Genomic DNA, 20,725 nt, shown 5'->3' with positions numbered 1-20,725 from the left:
GTGATTAACGGATATGGTAGTGTAAGAAGAGATAGGCAGGAGGGAGGAGGAGGTGGATGTGTTATATTTGTAAAAAAAGGGATACAATATCAGGTTTTAGGGAAAGGGAAAGAACTTGAATATATAATAATTGAAATTTGGGAACAAGGTGGTAAAGTTAAAATAATAAATTTTTATAATCCATGTAAATCATTATCAATTGAAATAATGGAGGAATTAACTGAATATTTGGAAGGAAATGTAATTTGGTGTGGGGATTTTAATGCTAATAGTACATTATGGGGTAAATGTAATGATAAAAATGGGAAAATAATAGAAGAATTAATAGAAAGTAAAAATCTTGTATGTATTAATGATGGGAGGGGAACTAGACTTAATATAAGAACAGGGATGGAATCAGCTATTGATTTAACAATAGTCTCAAATGGGTTAGCTAGTATTTGTGAATGGATCATTGATAAAAATACAACAATAGGTAGTGATCATTATCCCATTACAATAAAAGTAGGATTAAATATAAATAATAAAAATAGAAAGGTCAGTAAAAAATGGGATTTTAATAAAGCAGATTGGATTAAATTTAGATTTTTAAGTCAAATAAAATTAGAAAAAGTGGATATGGAAATGAATATAGATGAAATAAATTTAAAAATTTGTGAGATAATCTTGGAAGCAGCAGATAAATCTATGAAGAAAGTAGGTTGTAAAAATTCTAAGAAAATAGTACCATGGTGGACAAATGAATGTAAAGAAGCAATAAAAGCAAGAAACAAAGCATTTAAGGTATTAAGAGGTAACTCAAAGTATGAGAATTTAATTGAGTATAAAAGAAAGCAAGCTATGGTAAGGAGAATAATTAAGAATGCTAAAAGAGAATACTGGAGAAATTTTTGTAGCACAATAGGGAAGGAAACAAAAATAGAAAAAATTTGGAGAATGATTAGAAGAATGAATGGCATTAAAAGAGAATTTGAATATCCTATATTAAAAGTAGATAATATAAATATAATTAAAGATGATGATAAAGTAGAAATATTGGCAAGAGCATTCAGTAAAATCCACAGTTCAGACAATATTAGTGAGGAGGGTAGAAAAGGAAGAGAAAATACAAAACTCAAATATAAAGATGTGTTGCGGAATGAAGAAGAAGCAAATAACTTGTTAAATGTTGAATTCACAAAAGCTGAATTGAACTCTACATTTACAAAACTTAAAAATACAGCACCAGGTAAAGATAAAATATGGTATAGAATGATAAGTCAGCTCAGTGAAAAATCTAAAGAGATAATATTGAAATTATATAATAAAATTTGGGAGGAGGGGAAATTACCAATGGAATGGAAAGAATCAATTATAGTACCAATAGCAAAACCAGGGAAAGATAAATCAATACCAGAAAATTATAGACCAATAGCTTTAACATCAAATTTGTGTAAAATAATGGAAAAAATGATTAACAATAGACTAGTATATTATTTAAATAGCAAGGGGTATATAGTAAATTATCAAAGTGGATTTCGAAAAGGGAGGAGTACTAATGATCCAACATTATGTCTAGAGCATGAAATTAGAAAGGCACAAGTAAATAAAGAAAATGTGGTGGCAATATTTTTTGATATAGAAAAAGCGTATGATATGATGTGGGTAGAGGGATTATTAATTGAATTATATAGGTTGGGCATTAAAGGAAAGATATATCAATGGATTAGAGACTTTTTACTAAATAGGAAAATTCAAGTTAGAATCGGTGAAGTAACATCAGGAGTATATAGAGTAGAGAATGGTACACCACAGGGGAGTATAATAAGTCCGTTATTGTTCTCTATTATGATAAATGATATTTTTAAAGGTATTGATAAAGAAATGGGATGTTCACTCTTTGCGGATGATGGAGCGGTTTGGAAAAGAGGGAAGAATTTAGATTTCATTGTTAAAAAATTACAAGATGTTATTAATGAGCTAGAGAGATGGGCATGGCAATGGGGATTTAAGTTTTCGGTTGAAAAAACAAAAGTAATGGTATTTACTAGGAAAAAAATAAACAGGGAAGTAAAATTAAAATTATATAGTCAAGAGTTAGAGCAAGTAAAATGTATTAAGTTTCTAGGATTATGGTTTGATGATAAACTAAAATGGAATGTACATATTCAGAAAGTTGTTGATAAAAGTAAGAAAATTTTAAATATTTTGAGATGCTTGGTTGGCAATGATTGGGGAGCAGATAGGCAATCTTTGAAACAGGTTTATACAGGTATGATAAGAGCTAACATAGATTTTGGTTGTATTGTTTACGGTTCAGCAGCAAAAGTACATTTGGCTAAATTAGATGTAATACAACATCAAGCATTAAGATTGTGTTCTGGAGCATTTAAAACCACACCAAGAGCAGCAATGGAAGTAGAGATGGGAGAAATGCCATTAAAATTAAGAAGATTAAGGTTGGAATTAAATTATTGGTTAAATTTGCAAAGCAATAATTCAGATCATCCAGCTATGGAAATTTTAAAACCATGTTGGGAAAAAGAAACAAAAGAAATGGGGAGTCTTAGATGGACAATTGAAAACAAAATAAAAGAATTTAACATGAATAGTCTGGAAATTAGTTATACAACACCAACATCAGTAATACCACCATGGATTTTACCAGAAGCAACAGTAGATATGACAATCATGGAAAAGAAACAGGATAAATCTTTCATCATTGATAGTAGTTCAGTACAGGTACATTTAAACAATTACTATCAGTATATTCAAATCTATTCAGATGCATCAAAAATAACTGGAAAAGTAGGAATAGCGTTTGTAGTACCAGAATTCAATATAAGTATAGGAAAACGAATTACAGACGGATTATCAGTATGCACAGGAGAAATGATGGCAATTTTATTGTCCTTACAATGGGTAGAAGAGATAAAACCATTAAAAACAATAATCTGTTCAGATTCAAGATCTGCATTATTAAGTATTAAAAACAAGCAATTGGATAGTAGAATGGACATTTTATTAGAAATATTTCACACATTATATAGAATAAAAAATATGGGTGTGATAGTTACTTTTGTATGGGTTCCAGCACATATTGGTATAGAAGGAAATGAGAGGGCAGATGAAATAGCAAAAGGGGCAATTCAAAATCCAATTAGCATTAAAGTTAAAACAAGTAAAGCTGAAGGAAAGAGTATGGTCAAGGAAAAACTGATGGAAAAGTGGCAGAAAAGGTGGGATGAAGAAATAACAGGAAGATGGTATTATAAAATTCAGAAGAAGGTTGAAGAAAGAAGAAAGGGAAAAAGAAATAGAAAAGAGGAAAGAGTGATAACCAGGATAAGATTTGGGCATACAGGACTTAACTACTCACTTTTTAAAATTCACAAGCATGCAACTGGTAAATGTGAGTATTGTGGAGAATGGGAAACAGTAGAACATGTTATTCTAGAATGTGATAAATACGAAAGAGAGAGAAGATGTATGAAAAAAGAGTTTGAAAGTATTAAGGAAAAGTTTATTTTAATAGATATTTTGAGGAAGAGTTTGGAGAGCAAACATATACAAATAGTTATTAGATTCTTAAAGAAAACTAAGATATTCAGTAGAATTTGATAGAGTAGACATAAGAGTTAATGTGTGGATGGGTGTATGTATGAGTATATATAGGTATATATATACAGAGAGAGCGTTAGACCAACGCGAGCCACACTCCATACCAGTAAGTGGCGGTAATGCTACTATTAAGTTTGTTGCCAACCGCCAATAAACACAACAAGAAGAAGAAGAAGAAGAAGATCTCAGAACTCTGTCCCGAACTGCAGGGCTTCGGTGACGGGACACAGAATGTGAATGGTAAGTAATCTTCACAAAACTACACCGTTTAGCAGCTACTAAAGTGTCCACCCTGTTTCAAAGAAGAAATCTTACTCAACTTATGACGACAGTCACATATTTTGTCTGCCGCGATCCCCGGTAGCATATTGTGCTAGCTAATGTTAGCACTAGGTAAAGTTCATAAACTAGGCTTGTGTAATATTCGCCTGTCTTTATGTTGAATTCGTTAACCAGCGCACCTCTGTCGAGTGGCATTAAGTGTGGAAAATACCAAATGTATCTGGAGGAAATATGTGTTAAAAGCTGTTTTGTAATCCTCCGTGTGTTTGTGTTTGTGTGTGTGCGCGCGTCTGTGTGTTAACTAGCATTAAAGCTAAAGTGGGAAAACAGCAGATTGTTGCACCAATGTTATTGGGTCCACGTCAATCTGCACCACATGTCAAGTGACTGTGCAGATTATTTATTTACCAAGCACATAATCAGTGTTGTCGATGAGGGGAAGCAACGTAACTCTTAAATAAATATATATATTTTCTTCCAGATGTAAAATGTAAAACTAAGCTACTAGGTCACAGGCCGAAGGAGGATATTCACATAATTTCTGTGTTTTTTATTATTTGGTGTGTGTGTGTCTTGTACTTAGTTTTATTCTGAATTACATGTAATATGCCTTTTGCTGTGTTATGATATTAAATTAAATTGGTGTTCTCCTAATTCCCCATTCTAGTATGACCAGCAGAGTGCAGCTGAAGCAGGACAGGCTTGTAGGTCTTACTGATTCCTCCAGCTGCTAGAGACGATCAGAACATGAGGATGGAGAGACCAGCAAGTGTTGAGTCAGAGAAGGCCAGGTAGGGAAGGAAGTGTTGCTTTTAGGGGCCAGGTGTGTTTGGTTAAATATATTTCTCCAAGTCAGTTTATTTATTGGTTTTAAAACTAATACCTCTTCTTCTATGTTACATTTTTTTTGCATTATTTTTAGTACAGATAATCGGCATACTGTACTGTGTCTGCTACTTCTTTAAATTGATTTCAGCTACATTCAAAAAAGTATTCAGATTTTAACTAAATATTTCAGTTTACTCTTTCTCAGTGACTTCAGTGTTACATCTCTGAAATATTTTTTGCAGCTTCTCTTATTGTGATACAGTAACTGTTTCACTTGAACATTTAACTTCTCTCTGTGTCGGCTATGCTACGCATAGACCTATTGCCATAGCAACTGACTGAGAACAGCTCCACTCACATCAGAATTCAACACCAAAATGTTACCCGAACAAAAACAGAACATTGAGTCCGTTAGAGTACCATGTTTTCAGGTTGCAATTATTACTAAATGATCGTCTGAACACAGCGGTGGTAGTTTGGCTAGTTTAAATGTAGAGCCCTGAAAATATGTTAAGAAGGTGATAATATTCAATTAATATGTATAATTATTTTATCAGGCAAGCATTTATTTGACTTAGTACTCAGAACAATTCATTTGATTTATGGCTAAATATGTGTTAAAATTACTTTATTTTTTTAATTTAACAGATTTCTGTCATGATAATACCCCTTTAAGAATGACACAATGCATGATGGGAGTTGAAAGTTCATGACCTGTGATTATATACGAAAAGAGAAAACTACACACCCTGAATGCTTGAACCGAGGATTTTGTTGAATAAAGTTGCACAAAAGCTAAAATATATATGCATTTTTAAGTTCTATTTAAAGGTGCAACATAAACACCTGCTCTTCTGATGACCTGTCAGAGTTGCTATGTGGATAACCTTATTTGTTTATAACTCAGCCCAAACACACCAAATTCCACAGCACATCTACATGTTAAGATTGTCAAAGTCAAGCTAGCATTACTGCCCTACTTCCCTCCCCCTTACAATTTTTTTTATTAAACTTTTCACTGACCAAGGAGATGTGAAATCCATGGACCTTGCTCTTTGATTGTCGTAGTGCTGATAATTCATAGCAAAGCACTGCATTCGTTTTTCATTTATTTCTCATTCAGACATTTAAGATGTAGTGCCTTATGTTGACAATTTGACAGCTAAAAACAATGGTAGTCATCATAGGAGAGCAGAATTTTTTGCCCTGCAACAAAGCACTGAGGGGCAGGATCTTGAAGGTGCGACGTCACGTTGCAACACGTCTATTGGGAAACAATTTCTTCCTGGAGCACCTTCTTCAAATCAGACAAAATTGGTGTCAAACGTTTGTGCTACGTTTGTGCTGGTTTGTGCCGCTATCATTTTAAAGATTTAAAGAGATGTTTCTAGAGGTCATCCAAGGTCAACCAGCCCCCCCACCTTCTTCAAATCAGGCAAAATGGGTGTCAATCAACTCGGCTACGTTTGTGCTGGTTTGTGCAGCAAAAATTTTCGTTTGTGCTGCTTTGGCTTTGAAGATATTAATGAAAGTGTAAAGGTCAAAAGGTCAACCAGCCCCCCCACTTTCTTCAAATCGGACAAAATTGGTGTCAAACGTTTGTGCTACGTTTGTGCTGGTTTGTGCAGCAAAAATTTTCGTTTGTGCCGCCATCATTTTAAAGATATAAAGAGATGTTTCTAGAGGTCATCCAAGGTCAACCAGCCCCCCCACCTTCTTCAAATCAGGCAAAATGGGTGTCAATCAACTCGGCTATGTTTGTGCTGGTTTGTGCAGCAAAAATTTTCGTTTGTGCTACTTTGGCTTTGAAGATATTAATGAAAGTGTAAAGGTCAAAAGGTCAACCAGCCCCCCCCCACTTTCTTCAAATCAGACAAAATGGGTGTCAATCAACCTGATTATTTTTGTGCTGTTTTGCTATGGCTTTGAAGATAAAAATTTAAATTTAAACTTTTTGATGTCAATGGTTTGCTTTGAAAACATTATTGAAACCTTAAATCAGGGAAGCTTCACTTATTTCATTACAACAAACTCATGATCACAATTGTTTACAAGTGACTTTTATTTATCTTGATTATCTGGCTTTACAATTCATAGCACATAATATTCAACAACATTCTACAATAAAAGATTAATTTGTTTAAAGAACACTACATTAAACCTTTATGTTTTATGTCACCAAGCACTGAAAGTTGCCCTTCTGATACAATAAATGGTATTTTTGGTGTTATCCATGTTGAAAGACCTTTATCAACTAACATAACGCCCTGTCATCTTAGTATTATGTTCAGAGAAAAAGAAGTGTTGATGATTGCTCTTGATCATAATATTAAGCTCAAAATGGCTGAGTAGATTGCCAAGCACATGTTTGGTTTTATTCTTATTTTTTGTATTTCAAATGTACAGTTTGTCTAATAGCACCCTCTAGTGATCAGAAGCTACGATACAGGTCACCGAGATTGTTTTGAGAGGTGTTGTACCCATACACATAATATAAGAGTAGGGTAGGGTTAGACCCTATTAATCATTATTTATTTGCGTCATTATTAATCATTTTTATTTGTGTTTGTATAGTCATATGAATATGTATTGCTATTACTAAATAATTTATTAAATAAATTATGAACGGCTGTGTGGTTTGTAAAATGCTCATAATGCATCAACATCAGAATATTCTATTCCTATTCTATTGTTTTCCCCAATAAGCATATTTAAATAGGCTGAACTATGTATCAATGGAAATAAAAAAATATTTAAAAAATACAATTGTTTATAAATGTAGCTTTGATAGATGTTTGAATAAGGTTTCCAGCAACAAAAAAGTGTGTTATGATCGATTAAATACATTATGTTCCTGCCAGACACATAACGCTGAGTGGAGTGGAGTACCGCTCCAAGATGGCTGCCCTAAATCTTGTCAGCGGCAATAGGCGAGAGCGGTCCATGAGGGTCTATTTCTTATATTATGTCTATGGTTGTACCTACCTGTTCATTCTAAATAAGACCGAGTATGAAATGAATTTCTTCCAGGTTCAAATTTAATTATTCATGTTCATAGGTTAGCAACTTATATTTAAATGAAATTCACAGTTTCACCATGAACAGGTGTTCATTGACCTTGCATGACCTCTAGAAACTTTTCTTTTAATATCTTCAAAGCCAAAGCAGCACAAACGAAAATTTTTGCTGCACAAACCAGCACAAACGTAGCACAAACGTTTGACACCAATTTTGTCTGATTTGAAGAAGGTGGGGGGGCCAACTTCACTCAGGTCAGTGGACTCTGCTGAAGTTTTTGCCAGTCAATAACAGTTGGTGGTGATGTATGTAATGGGCCAATTTGAAGCTGTGAAGCTTACCGGAAATTGCCTACACTATAAACAACCTTCCACCACTGCAAAGAGAGAAGTGCTGATCTGAACGAGGCAGTGTTAATGATAAGTAACACCAATATTAGGAAGTGTGGCCAACACGGACTGACCGGCTTCGTTCACTTCCTGCCATTGCTACAACTACAGGCAAATTACAATTCTAAAACAGCGCAGGAAATTGATGTCATTGATCGCAACTTCTTCTGTTCACTAATGTTCCTGGTAGAATTCAACTGGAGAAATCCCAGATAGAGCAATGCAGGGAGATGAGAATCAAGCAGAATAGTGTAGGAAGGCAAATGCCAGGCTAACAAACTACAGATGGAAATTCATAAAGAAAAGAACAAGAGGTCAGAATTGAGCCTGGATCTCCAGCTGCATTTCAATTACAAATGTGCACAAAACTTTGTCAATGTTCCACCAATGTCGAATAAACTTTTGCAAGTACTGCGTTTCCGTTAAATAAGAAAAGCAATTAAAACCATACATGAAGAAGATTGTTTATGTGATTCATTAAAAAAAACTGTATTATTGTCCTCCAGTTACGTCCTGTTGTTTTCTTCATGGTTTGCGCCAGTGACAACATCAGTTGTTGATAATGTGACTCGTGTGATGCAAAACAGTGTTTCCACTGTAATTTTGTGAAATAAACTAATTTCAATATAGCCAACAAAAACCCTACCTAATGCTAGCACAAAAACTTTAATAACATTTGGGGTGGAATACCAGAAGTGTATTTTTGTCCATTACTGATGCTAAATAGTTCATTTGAATCAAATGCTTAGTTTATCTCATATTATAATAGAGTAAACATTTCACAGGTAACTGATTAAAACCAACAGGAGCAACAATCAGTTAAAAGTGTCCATCTGCAGACAGGATTGAGTCAAATGTTGAGTCCTGAGAAGGGAAATGAATCAGAAAGTCCTGTTCTGACTTTATGCTTTGTCCAACATATCACAGAGGATTTTAAGGGCTGAAGGTCAGAACAGCTGTGTATCTGGGTTATCCTGTAATTCACGTGGATAGGGGTGTGTGTTAAAAAGTGACAAGGTGACAGTGTGTCAGAGGAAGAAGTCTGTCATGCAGGAACCAATAAATGGAAACCTTGATGGCTCAGACCACAGGAGACACACACCCCCAGGACTTCAAAGGTGCACAGCCTGCCACCACCCACATTCACTGTGCACGGTGTGTAGAGAGAGAGAGGAGAGGTGAGTTGAAGCAGTGAGCCACAGAGGACAAATCAGATCTAGTGGAATAGCAGAAACATAATGGCTTGGAAAAAGTTGGCCACTATTTATACTAAACAGCAATCATTTTAGCAGGATACTAACATTACATTTTTATACTAACAATGCTAATTTGACAACTTTATAAAATGATAAATGAGAGACATCAAAGTAAAGTTATGCTCTACTGTTCAACACTGTTGGGTAAAAATAAAATAAAATAAATACTCTCCTACAAACACTAGTGTCACCTTTGAGGATGAAGCTCATCCTTGGAGCTGCAGTTTCCAAGTTTCCACCTCACAGAACAACTCTCCCCCACTTAGCTCCTTCAGACTAGCCAGCAGCAATTAGCAAACACCTGGTGGAACTGTGCATCTGCTGAGCTCATTTTACGAGCTACTTCTTCTCAGTAAAACACTGATAAAATGTTACAAAAGGGTCAATAGAAGAGTGATACTGTGGTGACTTCCTTCCTTAAAGAGACAGAGGCCCATTTTCAAGGCTTTAAGTTATGAGGTCAAATTTATTTTAGTCATAGTTGTATGAACATCACTACTGAACTGAAGGTAACATGGCTACTTGATTGTTCTATAAAATGATACTATGTGGCTGGAAAAGTCATAATACTGCCCCCTTATAAATGGATAAAATTACTCTGTTAGTTTTGTTAGTAGTTAATAGTAGATAGTCTACTCACGTTAGGTCAGAGGTTCCCAAACCCGGGGGCGTGCTCCCTGGGGGGGGCGCCGTGCCATTGCAGGGGGGCCGCGGGAAGCCGTCTGGATGGCAAAAAAAACATGAACGCTGTATGCGCTGGGTTTTTACCTTAGAATGGCCAACTCTCTGTTATTCCTCTGTCAATTTGATACAGTAGAGGCTTCCACACTCCCCATATCTGTGTCGTCTGTCACTTTTATCAGCAGTTAAAACTGTTTATCAATACATCACCTTAAGCCAGTGGTTTCTAAACATTTTCTGGGCCCCCCCTATGTCCTATGCTGTCTGGTTGAACGACGTGTGTGTGTGTGTGTGGGGGGGGGAGTAGAGGATTCTTAGAGATTCCCTGTCTAACTTTTTTCGGGGAAAAATAAATGTACATAGCTGGACATAGACAACAACACCAGTAGCCTACAGGCTACTTGTTAACAAGCTTAAGGTTCTGTATTGATATTAGCTAGTCATCTGTTAGCTAACATTACCTGCATCCAGCAGCTTTACTCAACTCAGTCGGTTAGTTTGGAGGAAAAACTGTGAAAAGTTCTTTGCGTTTTGCTGCTGTGATTCTAACACACCTGTAGCTCCGCCCAGCAGCAGCAGGTCTCCTTCACAGGTGGAAACCCAGCGCGAGGGTCATAGCGCTCATGTTGCATTTAAAGGCGGCTCGGAAAAACAGGTTTCCACATGTTAACAACAGATTAAACAGTTTTAACTGCTGATAAAAGTGACAGAGGACACAAATATGGGGAGTGTGGAAGCCTCTACTGTATAAAATTGACAGAGGAATAACAGAGAGTTGGCCATTCTAAGGTAAAAACCCAGCGCATACAGCGTTCATGTTTTTTGTTGTTTTTTTTTCATCCAGACGTCTCAACACCCCCCTCCCCCCACCCTGCAATGGCACGGCGCCCCCCCTAGGGGGCGCGCCCCACAGTTTGGGAACCTCTGCCTTAAGCTTAACAAGTAGCCTGTAGGCTCCTGATGTTGTTGTCTATGTCCAGCTACGTACATTTATTTTGCCCCCCAAAAAGTTAGACAGGGAATCTCTAAGAATCCTCTTCTCCCCCCCGCTCCCCCCTACACATACAGGTCGTTCAACCAGACAGCATAGGGCATGGGGGAGCCAGAAAATGTTTGGAAACCACTGCATTAGGTAATACTTCACTTGTGGTGCGACTTGATCCTCATATCTCAGTTCTGACTGTTTTCTGTTCAAACAGAGAGAGTGTGTGGAGATTCTGAGAAGTAGTCTAAACTAGGAGTGTACTTTTTCCAAGTCACACTCCCATTGCATGAAAATATGTGTGAGCCTGTGTGCAGTCGATAACACCTGACCTGACCCAGAGTGGTAGACTGCTGTGATTAGCACTAGCAGCAAAGACAGGCCGAAGAGGACGATGAGAAGCCTGCACAGTCCGACCGGAGGAGGCTAGAAGGAGAGAAAGTGCCAAAAGAACATAACAGGAAGAAAAAGCAGAGGATGTGAGAGCAATTTTGATAACAAATGACCTGCCACAGAGTCCATATAGCTGTGGCAGGAACTGTTGGAAGGAGTGAGACTTGGTCATTATCACTTCAAAGCTTCACCAGGGAGCTGGAAGGTTCTCATGGTGTGGTGTCGGGTATACCAGTAGTTTTACCAGAAGCAGTGAGTGGTGAGGAGGGCAGGCTTCTCAGCTGCAGTTTCAGCTGTTATGACTCAGAATATTCAAATGAGACAGCTGAACACTTAGAAGCAAGAAACTGGAGGCAAGAAATGAAAGAAAAGAAGGAAACCATAACATGTCATGTGTTAAATTATTTATGATTCAAAGAGAACATTAACATTATTGAGCCACCTTTTCATTATCTAAACTACAGTGAAATTCACTTGCTAGTGTGTCTTTTTAGGGCGTAACATAGTCCAATAGACTGGGTTCAATTGGGGATCAAAATTGCAGCATTGGTTCCATTTTCGGCTGGTGTGGTTCTCTTTCACACTCCACTGCCACACAAACCAAACCCTTTGAGCAACCTGTCCCCCCACTCCTCGCCTGTGGTGGTGCTGCACCACGAACAGCACAAAAACCTCTGAAGAAGACACTGACAGCAACTTCCTTCTTCCCAAAAGCTAAACAATGGGTTAGTGTCAGGATTTCTCTTTAGTCTTTGGCAAAAGACTACAAGGTATTTCTCCTGCTAGACACACGTTTGTTTTGGTTGTATTTACCCAGAATGCCCTTCACCAGAGGTTCTGAATTTTTCTGTATCATGGACCAACAAACAGCGATAATTTCTGGATGGGGACTCCTTTTGCAAAGATCCACAGAAAATGCTACAAAATGTTTAAAGAAACATTAACTTCGATTTTTTTTCCTTACTTGTCTTCACTATTCAATAATTACTACATTCTTTTAGCATAAACACTGCCTCATACTTTCATATTTCAGTTTCTAGGGTTTTTTGCAGCATGTGTCCTCCACAACAAGGCAGGTGGACGGATCCTTCTGTCTTTTTTGTATTAGAAACTTGTCCATTTTGTGCTTGCTAGGGATAGGGCTGATGAATTTGACTGGCAGAAAGATGATTATAGCAAATAGCATTCCAAAAAATTGTCTTAACTAATATTTTGTTATATTGATTGAAAAAAAAAAGATTTTTGATGAAGACATATTTAACAATTTAGGGGGGAAAAAATTAGCCAACCTTTTTATTTTTGGATTTTTTTCTTATCTTCCCACCAACATTCTGAGTCCCAAACTATTGCCCTGCTGGCCCCCACTTTGAAAAACATTGCCCTGCACTATAGTCCACTTAATGCTTTTTGAGCGGTCTCTGGTTTGCTTGGTGTTCACATATGCATTCTAACTGCACCAGAGTTCATTTCAAATGAACCAACACCAAGCTTTGTAGGTGGACCAGAGTTTACTTTTTTGGTATGCATTAGAATTTGATTTTCAATTCACACTTTCCCAAACAAACTGGACTTTCTAGGCAAACAAAGCACAGCTTGACTAAAGTGAACTAAGCAGGGCTGGTAGTCTTGCTAACAAGACAAAGCTGTGAAAAAAGTTAATAATTAAACTCTCAGTTGCCAACAATTTGTTGATTCTTCTTGTTTCTCCATACACAAGTTTTCCATTGTGAGAAGATGTCAACAGTTAACTTTTTTCTTCTTCTTTCTCGTCATAAAACCAGCTGATGTACAACTATAAAAAGCTCGAAGGATAAAATCATAACATACACCTGTAGGCCATTTTATCAGGTTAAAACATGAACAAACCGACACCAGAATGTAGCAGCTGTGAAGTGGGGCAGGAGGACTGGGCCAAAAATACAATCCGTTTTCTCTTCACTCTGAACCCCATTTCATTTAAACCCCATTCAAAACTCACATTTACAATTGGTCATGCACCAACAGTCTGGCATGTGTAGCCCCTAGAACCCGACGGACCCACCGGTGGGTCCAGCTGCCACGACCTTGGCTCGCTCTGCAAACAAAGGCTCCACGTGCCTTTAAATTTTTTTTATTTTTTATTATCCGCTAAAAGAGGCTTTGATCTTTCAAAAACTATTCCGCATAAAGGTTTTGCCCAAAATGTTAAGTTTAAATTTATTTATACCCCCTGAGGGTGTAAGAGGGTAGTACAGCATGTAATCACTGCAGAAAGGTAGCTAGGTAGCCACTGTGCAGCCTGCAAAAATGACATGTGAAACACACACTGTTTTTCTAGTGTGTGTTAAGACATACTTTTTTGGTACATTTGGCAACCTTTAATTTTCCGTAAAAAGGCTTAGTCAACCTTACTGTCTGAAAATGTCTGCCTGGGATGAGACGTATTAAAATGTAATTCCAAGATCCGTAGCAGGAGTCATAAAGTTTTACTAATTTAGGACTCAAGCTGAGTACAATTAATTTCGCCGTATGATTCATGCTAATTAAAAACACAGTGCCTCATTGTCAGACAATAATAAGCTCTATGAAACCAACATCTTATAGAATATGGCCTTACAGGACGAAGAAAGACTGAGGGTTAGCCTGTGTTTCTGTAAACACAGCTTAAGGTTATTTACAGCTCCTGGTCTGAAGTCCTTGTTTGGGCTTTTCTTGGTGTGGTTTGCATGTACACATACTCTGCCCATGCATGCATGGTGTTCTCTCTGGGTTCTCCGGCTTTCTGCCACAGTCCTAAAACATGTTAGGTTAATTGGTTACTCTAAATGTATGAGTGTCTACGGTTGTTTGTGCTGTGTCTCTGTGTTGTCCTGGACAGGCGACCTGCTCTGTCTGCCTCTCTAGTCTATTCTATGCCTGTCCAGTGGCAGGCATAGAATAGGACTATCACAATAACAAATTTTTCTGAACAATAAATTGTCAGAGAAATTATTGATGAACGAAAATATTGTTGTTTTGGAACCACTTTCAAATTATATAGTCATAATGGTGTAATAATGCAAGTTTACCCTCTCAAAGACTAATAAACTTTAAGCATTGTGTACAAAAATTAAACGGGCAGTATTATGTCACATCGACTTTTTTGACCTTTATATCATGTTGTAATGTTATTTTTTTAATCAAAAACACACCCCTAACCTTAACCCTAACTACCCCACTCAGCTCCTTCAGACTAGCCAGCAGCAATTAGCAAACACCTGGTGGAACTGCTCATCTGCTGAGCTCATTATACTAGCTACTTCCCACTGCAACGCTAGTAGGAACGTTGTTAACCCTTTTACGCCGGAATTTCAAGCGTCTGCCTAAATAAACCTTCCTTATTTTAATTGTAAGTAGTTCTTTAAATGTCCTGTGAGATGATATACTTACCCATGTATCGATAACAACTGGAACTTTCAATATCCAGCAAGTTATTTTCGCAATATGCCGTCTATTAAACGAGTGCCCCCCGGATTAATTACACTCTCTGCAGCTGCAGCTGTGAAGTTACCGTATTAACCCGATACTTGCTGGAAAGGGCAACGCCTCCCCTTTCAGAAACCGTTGGAATTTTTCAGATAGCGCTACGTGTGGCGGAATTACGGTACTGCAAATTTGGATGTGTCGCCGCCGACACATCCCCGCGTAAAAGGGTTTAAATGTTGTGATGACTTCTTGAAGGTGGAGTTTCAGAAAGAGCTGGAGTTTTTAAAGAGACAGAGGTCCAATTTCAAGGTGTAATGTTCCAAAAGCAAATTTCTTTTAAGTTATGTTTGATATTTACACCATTTTTATAACAGAAGGCAGAGTTACTTGATTGTACCTGGAAAATACACAATACTGGCCCTTTAACACAGGAACTGAAAGATATTTCAAATATCCGAAACAAAACACAAAACAGCCAAAAACAACAAATAAAACAGAAATAAAAACTTAACCACAAATCTGTAAATACATTTGCCCTTCAAAAAAATAAATTATCGAGTTCATTTTATTTTATCTTGTGATCAATTGCTTATCACAACAGGCTTAGGTATCGAAAATTGATAAATAAGTGAAATAGTTTTCAAGTTAACATTATTATTATTGTGCAGAATTCTGTATCATTTTTGCGCCTTTGTGCTTTTTTTTTTTTGTGTAGTTGGAGCCAAACAACTTAATCTGTTAGGATTAGCGGCCTGCGGTGATGTTGGTGGAATACCTTTGATTAAAAGTGGACAATAACACCACAATAATTCAGTTGCTCGGGTATGTTTCAGTAAATTATCTGTCTGGACTGAATGCAAAATTAGGAATGTTAAAATAATCAATAATTTAGATACTATCTGAACATCCAGTCCAAACATAAATACTAATGTTGTTGTGTGTGCAGGTCGGATGGCTGCGATGCCTCCACAGCCTCCATCTTTGTCAGATTATCAGCCACAGTGGCTAACAGAGCAGAGAATGGAGCCCACAGCAATACAGCTGTGGTGAATTGAAGTGCCAGACCAACCAATTATGTTGTCAGCACTCGCGCTGAAAAGAGTGCACCACTGCACCATTGTGATCATTTTAGCGTAAGGGCCACAGAGAACACACACACACACACACACCCTGCACATCCAGATACATCCAGATGATAAGTCTGCTTCTCTTTGAACCTGTCAAACTAAAACACACAGCAGCTTTTCTCTTTGTAGAACTTAAATTAAAGGACAAAGACGGAGCTTGGTGCATGTCACAATGATTACACAGAACTGGATCCACAGAGCAATGAGTGGGTTGGGGGGAAACCTTGTGTCCATTAAGTGTTTTCAAAATAAAATAAAAGTAAAAACAACACGAAACACTCGAAACATGTGCCTTTTTTGCACGTTTCATGTGCAAAAAAGGCCTCCTGACAAGCATGTCTGTATCTGTTAGCTGAAAAATGCCTTTAATATACGTGTTGAGTTTGCCTGTTTGTCAAAGCTCTGCTGATATGCAGATATTTGCTGTGGGAAAGACAGTAAACTAATCCAAAGGTCAGCACAGTGAGATCACGTAACGTCTTGTGAGCCCCTGAGTGGGAAAACAATTCATTTAGTTGAAAGTGTGGCGTTGCTTTGGTGAAACTCGTGAGTGTCGCTCAGGGCTGACACGATTAATTGTGATTTATTGATTATTGGAGTAATCGTCAACTGATTTAGTAATCATTTAGTTAACTGTGTTATACAGACTCAAAAAAATGCAATTTGCTGAAAAAGCAACACCCTCAGAGCAGTAATTAATCAAAAACTACAAAATATGAATACAAATGTTTAACCAACATATTTACAGACAGTGTAATTCACTAAAAGAAAACTATGATTACATTATTTCAAAAAGGAACTTATTTGTTTATTTGCCTCTTTTAAGAGGCAAATAAACAAATAAAAACATTTGCCTCTTAAGTTATTTTTGCACAATATTAGAAATATTGTGGAAAAATAACTTAAGGGGTTAAATGAGGCAAATCTCTGCCCATATCAGAAACCGCCACTGTGTGCATGTTTTCAAAAACTGTTTGAGAAAATGTTTTATTTTCTCAAACCAAACACGTCTGAAGACTTAAGTTTTCTAAGTTTTTGTATTCAGGAAGATTTAAAGGAAGCCATTTTGTTTTAATTATTAATTTAGAAATGTTCGTCTCCATTCATTTCCTGTGAACTTGTGCAATGAGCTGATGGTCGCTATGAGCTACCAGCAAAATTTGTGCATGTGAAATTTCAAGCTTGTACACAGTAAAAACTGCTGGGTTAAAAATAACCCAATACGTAACCCAGCGCTGGGTCAAATATGGACCGACCCAACGCTGGGTTGTTTTAACCCAACTGGGTTGGGTTGAGGGTTTGACCCAGCACATTGGGTCATGGCAACTAACCAAACGTTGGGTTAAATTGACTTGTTTAAATTGGTTAAATTGACCCAAAATTGGGTTGAAATTCATAACCCAACACAAGGGTTATTATACCACTATAGTTGGGTTAAAAAAAAAATTATTTTAAATTTCACTATATAAAAAAAGGATTAAAAGGCATATGAATTTAAAGGTTCTTTTATTTCCACATGATACATATATAGAGCCAGCAGATTTCATTTACAAAAGTTACAAAACATAAGTAGTTAAATCACTTCAATTCATTTGGCTACAACTCCAAAGTATCTTTTACTCCACATTAGAAAACATTTAATGAAAAAACGTCTGTTTTAAAGCAAACTACAAGTAAACCTTTCAGCCATTAAACAAGGAGCATTTTTAACGACACTTTAGCATTTTGCCAGTCTCCCTGCATGAGGACATATGGGTTCCATGTTGTCACATTTTGTAGATGCACCACCAGGTTTGTCCCAACCTGATGCAGAGAGAAGACAGAAAAAACAGGCCATTAGTGATGAACTTATATAAACAGCAAACAATTTGAGCATAATTCAGAGATGAATGTTGACTTACAGGCTGGATATCAATGAAACCTTCTGAACTTCCAGGTTGATGGATCTGAAGCTCTTCTCCCAAATGTGTAAGGTGGAACAGGGAGGAGAACTGGCAGCAGCTGCAGGGCTACATCATCTTGTCTGCATGGCAAACATAAGCTTGTGTTAAAATGTTAAATGTTAACAGTTTATAAACATATCTTCAGCTTCAATACCTTAAGGGAGAAAATTCATGTTGTTGAGAAGATGGCCGCTCCTTTCTCTTCTTGGCCATACAAAAGATCTTCGTTGAGAACAAGAGAGAGAAGCACAAAAACAGGCCTTTAGTGAATTTAAAGGTAAAGGGATACATTCTCAAAAACTAATTTCTGACTGATTCTAGTTTAACACAAAACCTCACTATTGAATGTGATGCACTTATTTAAACGATCTGAGCATTATTCAGAGATGAAGGTTGACTTACAGGCTGGATATCAATGAAAACATCTGAATTTCCAGGTTGATGGATCTGAAACTTCTCCCAAATTAGTAAGGTGGAGCAGGGAGGAGTACTGGCAGCAGCTGCAGGACTACATCACCTTCTGTATCAAACATAAGTTAGTGTTAAAATGTTGCAGTAACTAGAAAGCATGAAAACATTTTAGAGAACATTTCTTCTGAGCTTCAATACCTTGAGGGAGCAGACTCATGTTCTTGGTCATGCAGAATGTCTTCCTTGAGAACGAGGAGTTTGGGTTTCGCTTAATTCTCCTGAAGATCCTGGATGTAAAATTACAAAATCTATCAGAAAAGACAAAATCACAAATCAAACTTTAAGAATGACTGAAATCTTATAGCTGCAAATAACTTGTAATTAGCCAGCAATTTCAAATGTTCAGAGTAATTTTATGTTCCTAAAAATAAATATAGCACTTAATAAAATAAAATGACACATATAATTTAATTTAGAAGTAAAACTTAACACAAACTTAGTGCTGAATAACTTTCAGCACCAACTTTAAATAAATGTATTTGTAATTAATAGTAACAATAATAATAAAATGAGCAAACATTAACATTAGATATTGTATTAGTTTTGCTTTTAATTCGTTGCCGAAAACCAGCGGGAGTTTGAAAGCAATGTGCCGGGAGACGGTCGTTCTCTTTCGGCTTAACGAGCCGCTCCGCCCGGTCAACTGACGGAGCGGGCGAGACGAGCCGGCGGCTGGAGGGGAGCGATAAGTCCGAACACGTCCGAGCATGTTTGTAATTAAGCTATATGTTAATAAACCGAGCGCATAATTCAGGTTTACACAACTAATTTATCGCCTAATAACTTTGCAAAAGTTATTTTATTTTCAACAAGCATAATATACCCACATTATTAAAGCTCTGCTCGCTCTCCTGCGCCATTACTGCTGGTGTTCGAACACGTAGCCTCAGCCCGCTGAGGATGCGCGCGCATATTGCAAAAATCAGGGGACAAACCGTCAACTACCTTTTCTTTTAAAACTAAATCGATTTTTAAAAATTTGACTATGTTAAGTTACGAACAAATATGATTGAGGTTATATTAAAAACTGAATTTAATTTACTTGACAAATTGTGCCCTTCCCCTTCATCTATTTTTCCCCAACATCCGTGTTGTAGCAACACCGAAGCTCTTTGTCAGAGCAACCTGCCATAATAAACATTTCAAATAACCATAAAAATAAATATCAAACATGTTTGAAATAAATTCAATTTATGTATAAAATTCTATTAACGTTGAAACTTTATCTTCTTTTTACTTACCATGTCTTATTTCAAAGTAGAGGAGAAGTCCGATATGCAACGTTCACAGTCATGTTGAAAATGGAGGCTTGTGAAGAGGGGCGTGGCTTCTTCCAAGTTTCATCTTTAACCCAACCGTTTGGGTAAATCTACCCACCCAACTCCTGGCCCAACAGAAGTGTGCAAGATGTAGACTTCCGATAAATTTCTGACCCAACTCATGAGTTATGAATTTTGACCCGATATTTGGTCAAACTAACCCAACCTATGACCCAACAGCTTCAACCCAGAAATTGGGTTATGAAAATAACCCAGCATTTTTTACTGTGTATACATAGATGTGCACACATCTATGTATACAAGCGGCGCTAGTGATGCAACTCAAGAAAGTTCAAAATGTTGAACTTTTGTTGCTGTGAATTAGGTAAACCTCGGTAGGAGGGAGGTTTTTAGGTCAAAGTAAGTAATAAAATTAATCTACATTATGTAATATTAACACATTAAAATTTTCAGGCATGTGTTAACACATTAATATTTACAGACCTAGCAAACTTGCTTTCAAGATTAAACTTGTACTGCACAGTAATTCTTTCCCATTTCCAGATTTGATTAGAGTAAAATATGACACAAAGAAGTTCAAAGCTGTGGAAATACAGAGATGAGAGAAATATTTGTGACTCTTTGGACAGAAACCCAAGGTTTGCAGTTTTCATGTCTCTGTTTTTCTCAGCATTTGCTTTGATGCGTGCAGCTTTTATGTGTCAGAAGTAAAACTCTCGTCATGACCCCGCTGCACCTGAACTGCATTTAAAGAACTGCAAAGGACAAACAATATGAAGAAGTAGAATAAATGGCATCTTAAACTGAAAACAAAGTAAAAGCCCAGACTGTAACGGCCGTCTCTCTGAAGACGTGTCTGTATTCATGGAGGCAGTTATCAGCTTTTAGATGTAGTCCTTCCTCAGAGTCACTCACTGCTTCGCTGTCCTTCGGCCATAAGTGGCCTGATGCATCTATATTGATACCCGCCTGTTAGCGGACATTTCAGTCACTGCTTTCTGATAAAATATTGATGCATGCTTCACTGTTTC

General features: G+C 37.0%; 1 long non-coding RNA gene across 4 annotated transcripts; it reads right to left on the bottom strand.

The window, feature by feature from the left end:
• Positions 1-17,489: 17,489 nt before the first annotated feature.
• On the bottom strand, positions 17,490-19,898 carry LOC148153476 (uncharacterized). 4 transcript variants are annotated; one of them, XR_015761698.1, is made up of 6 exons: positions 19,242-19,898; positions 18,553-18,662; positions 18,346-18,463; positions 18,098-18,165; positions 17,902-18,023; positions 17,490-17,803 (listed from the first exon to the last, which is right to left on the bottom strand). It is a non-coding gene; the product is annotated as an uncharacterized LOC148153476 (long non-coding RNA). The 4 variants fall into 4 exon arrangements; XR_015761696.1 differs by having other exon boundaries at positions 19,656-19,896; XR_015761697.1 differs by having other exon boundaries at positions 18,553-18,641; positions 19,656-19,894.
• Between the last annotated feature and the right edge of the window lie 827 nt (positions 19,899-20,725).

The sequence above is a fragment of the Poecilia mexicana genome, unplaced genomic scaffold (genome assembly GCF_051168715.1).
Source record: "Poecilia mexicana isolate PSO_F unplaced genomic scaffold, ASM5116871v1 scaffold_20, whole genome shotgun sequence".
NCBI classification, from domain to species: Eukaryota; Metazoa; Chordata; class Actinopteri; order Cyprinodontiformes; family Poeciliidae; genus Poecilia; species Poecilia mexicana.
Note: the sequence above shows the minus strand (reverse complement) of the source record. Positions and strands in the feature narration are given on the sequence as shown.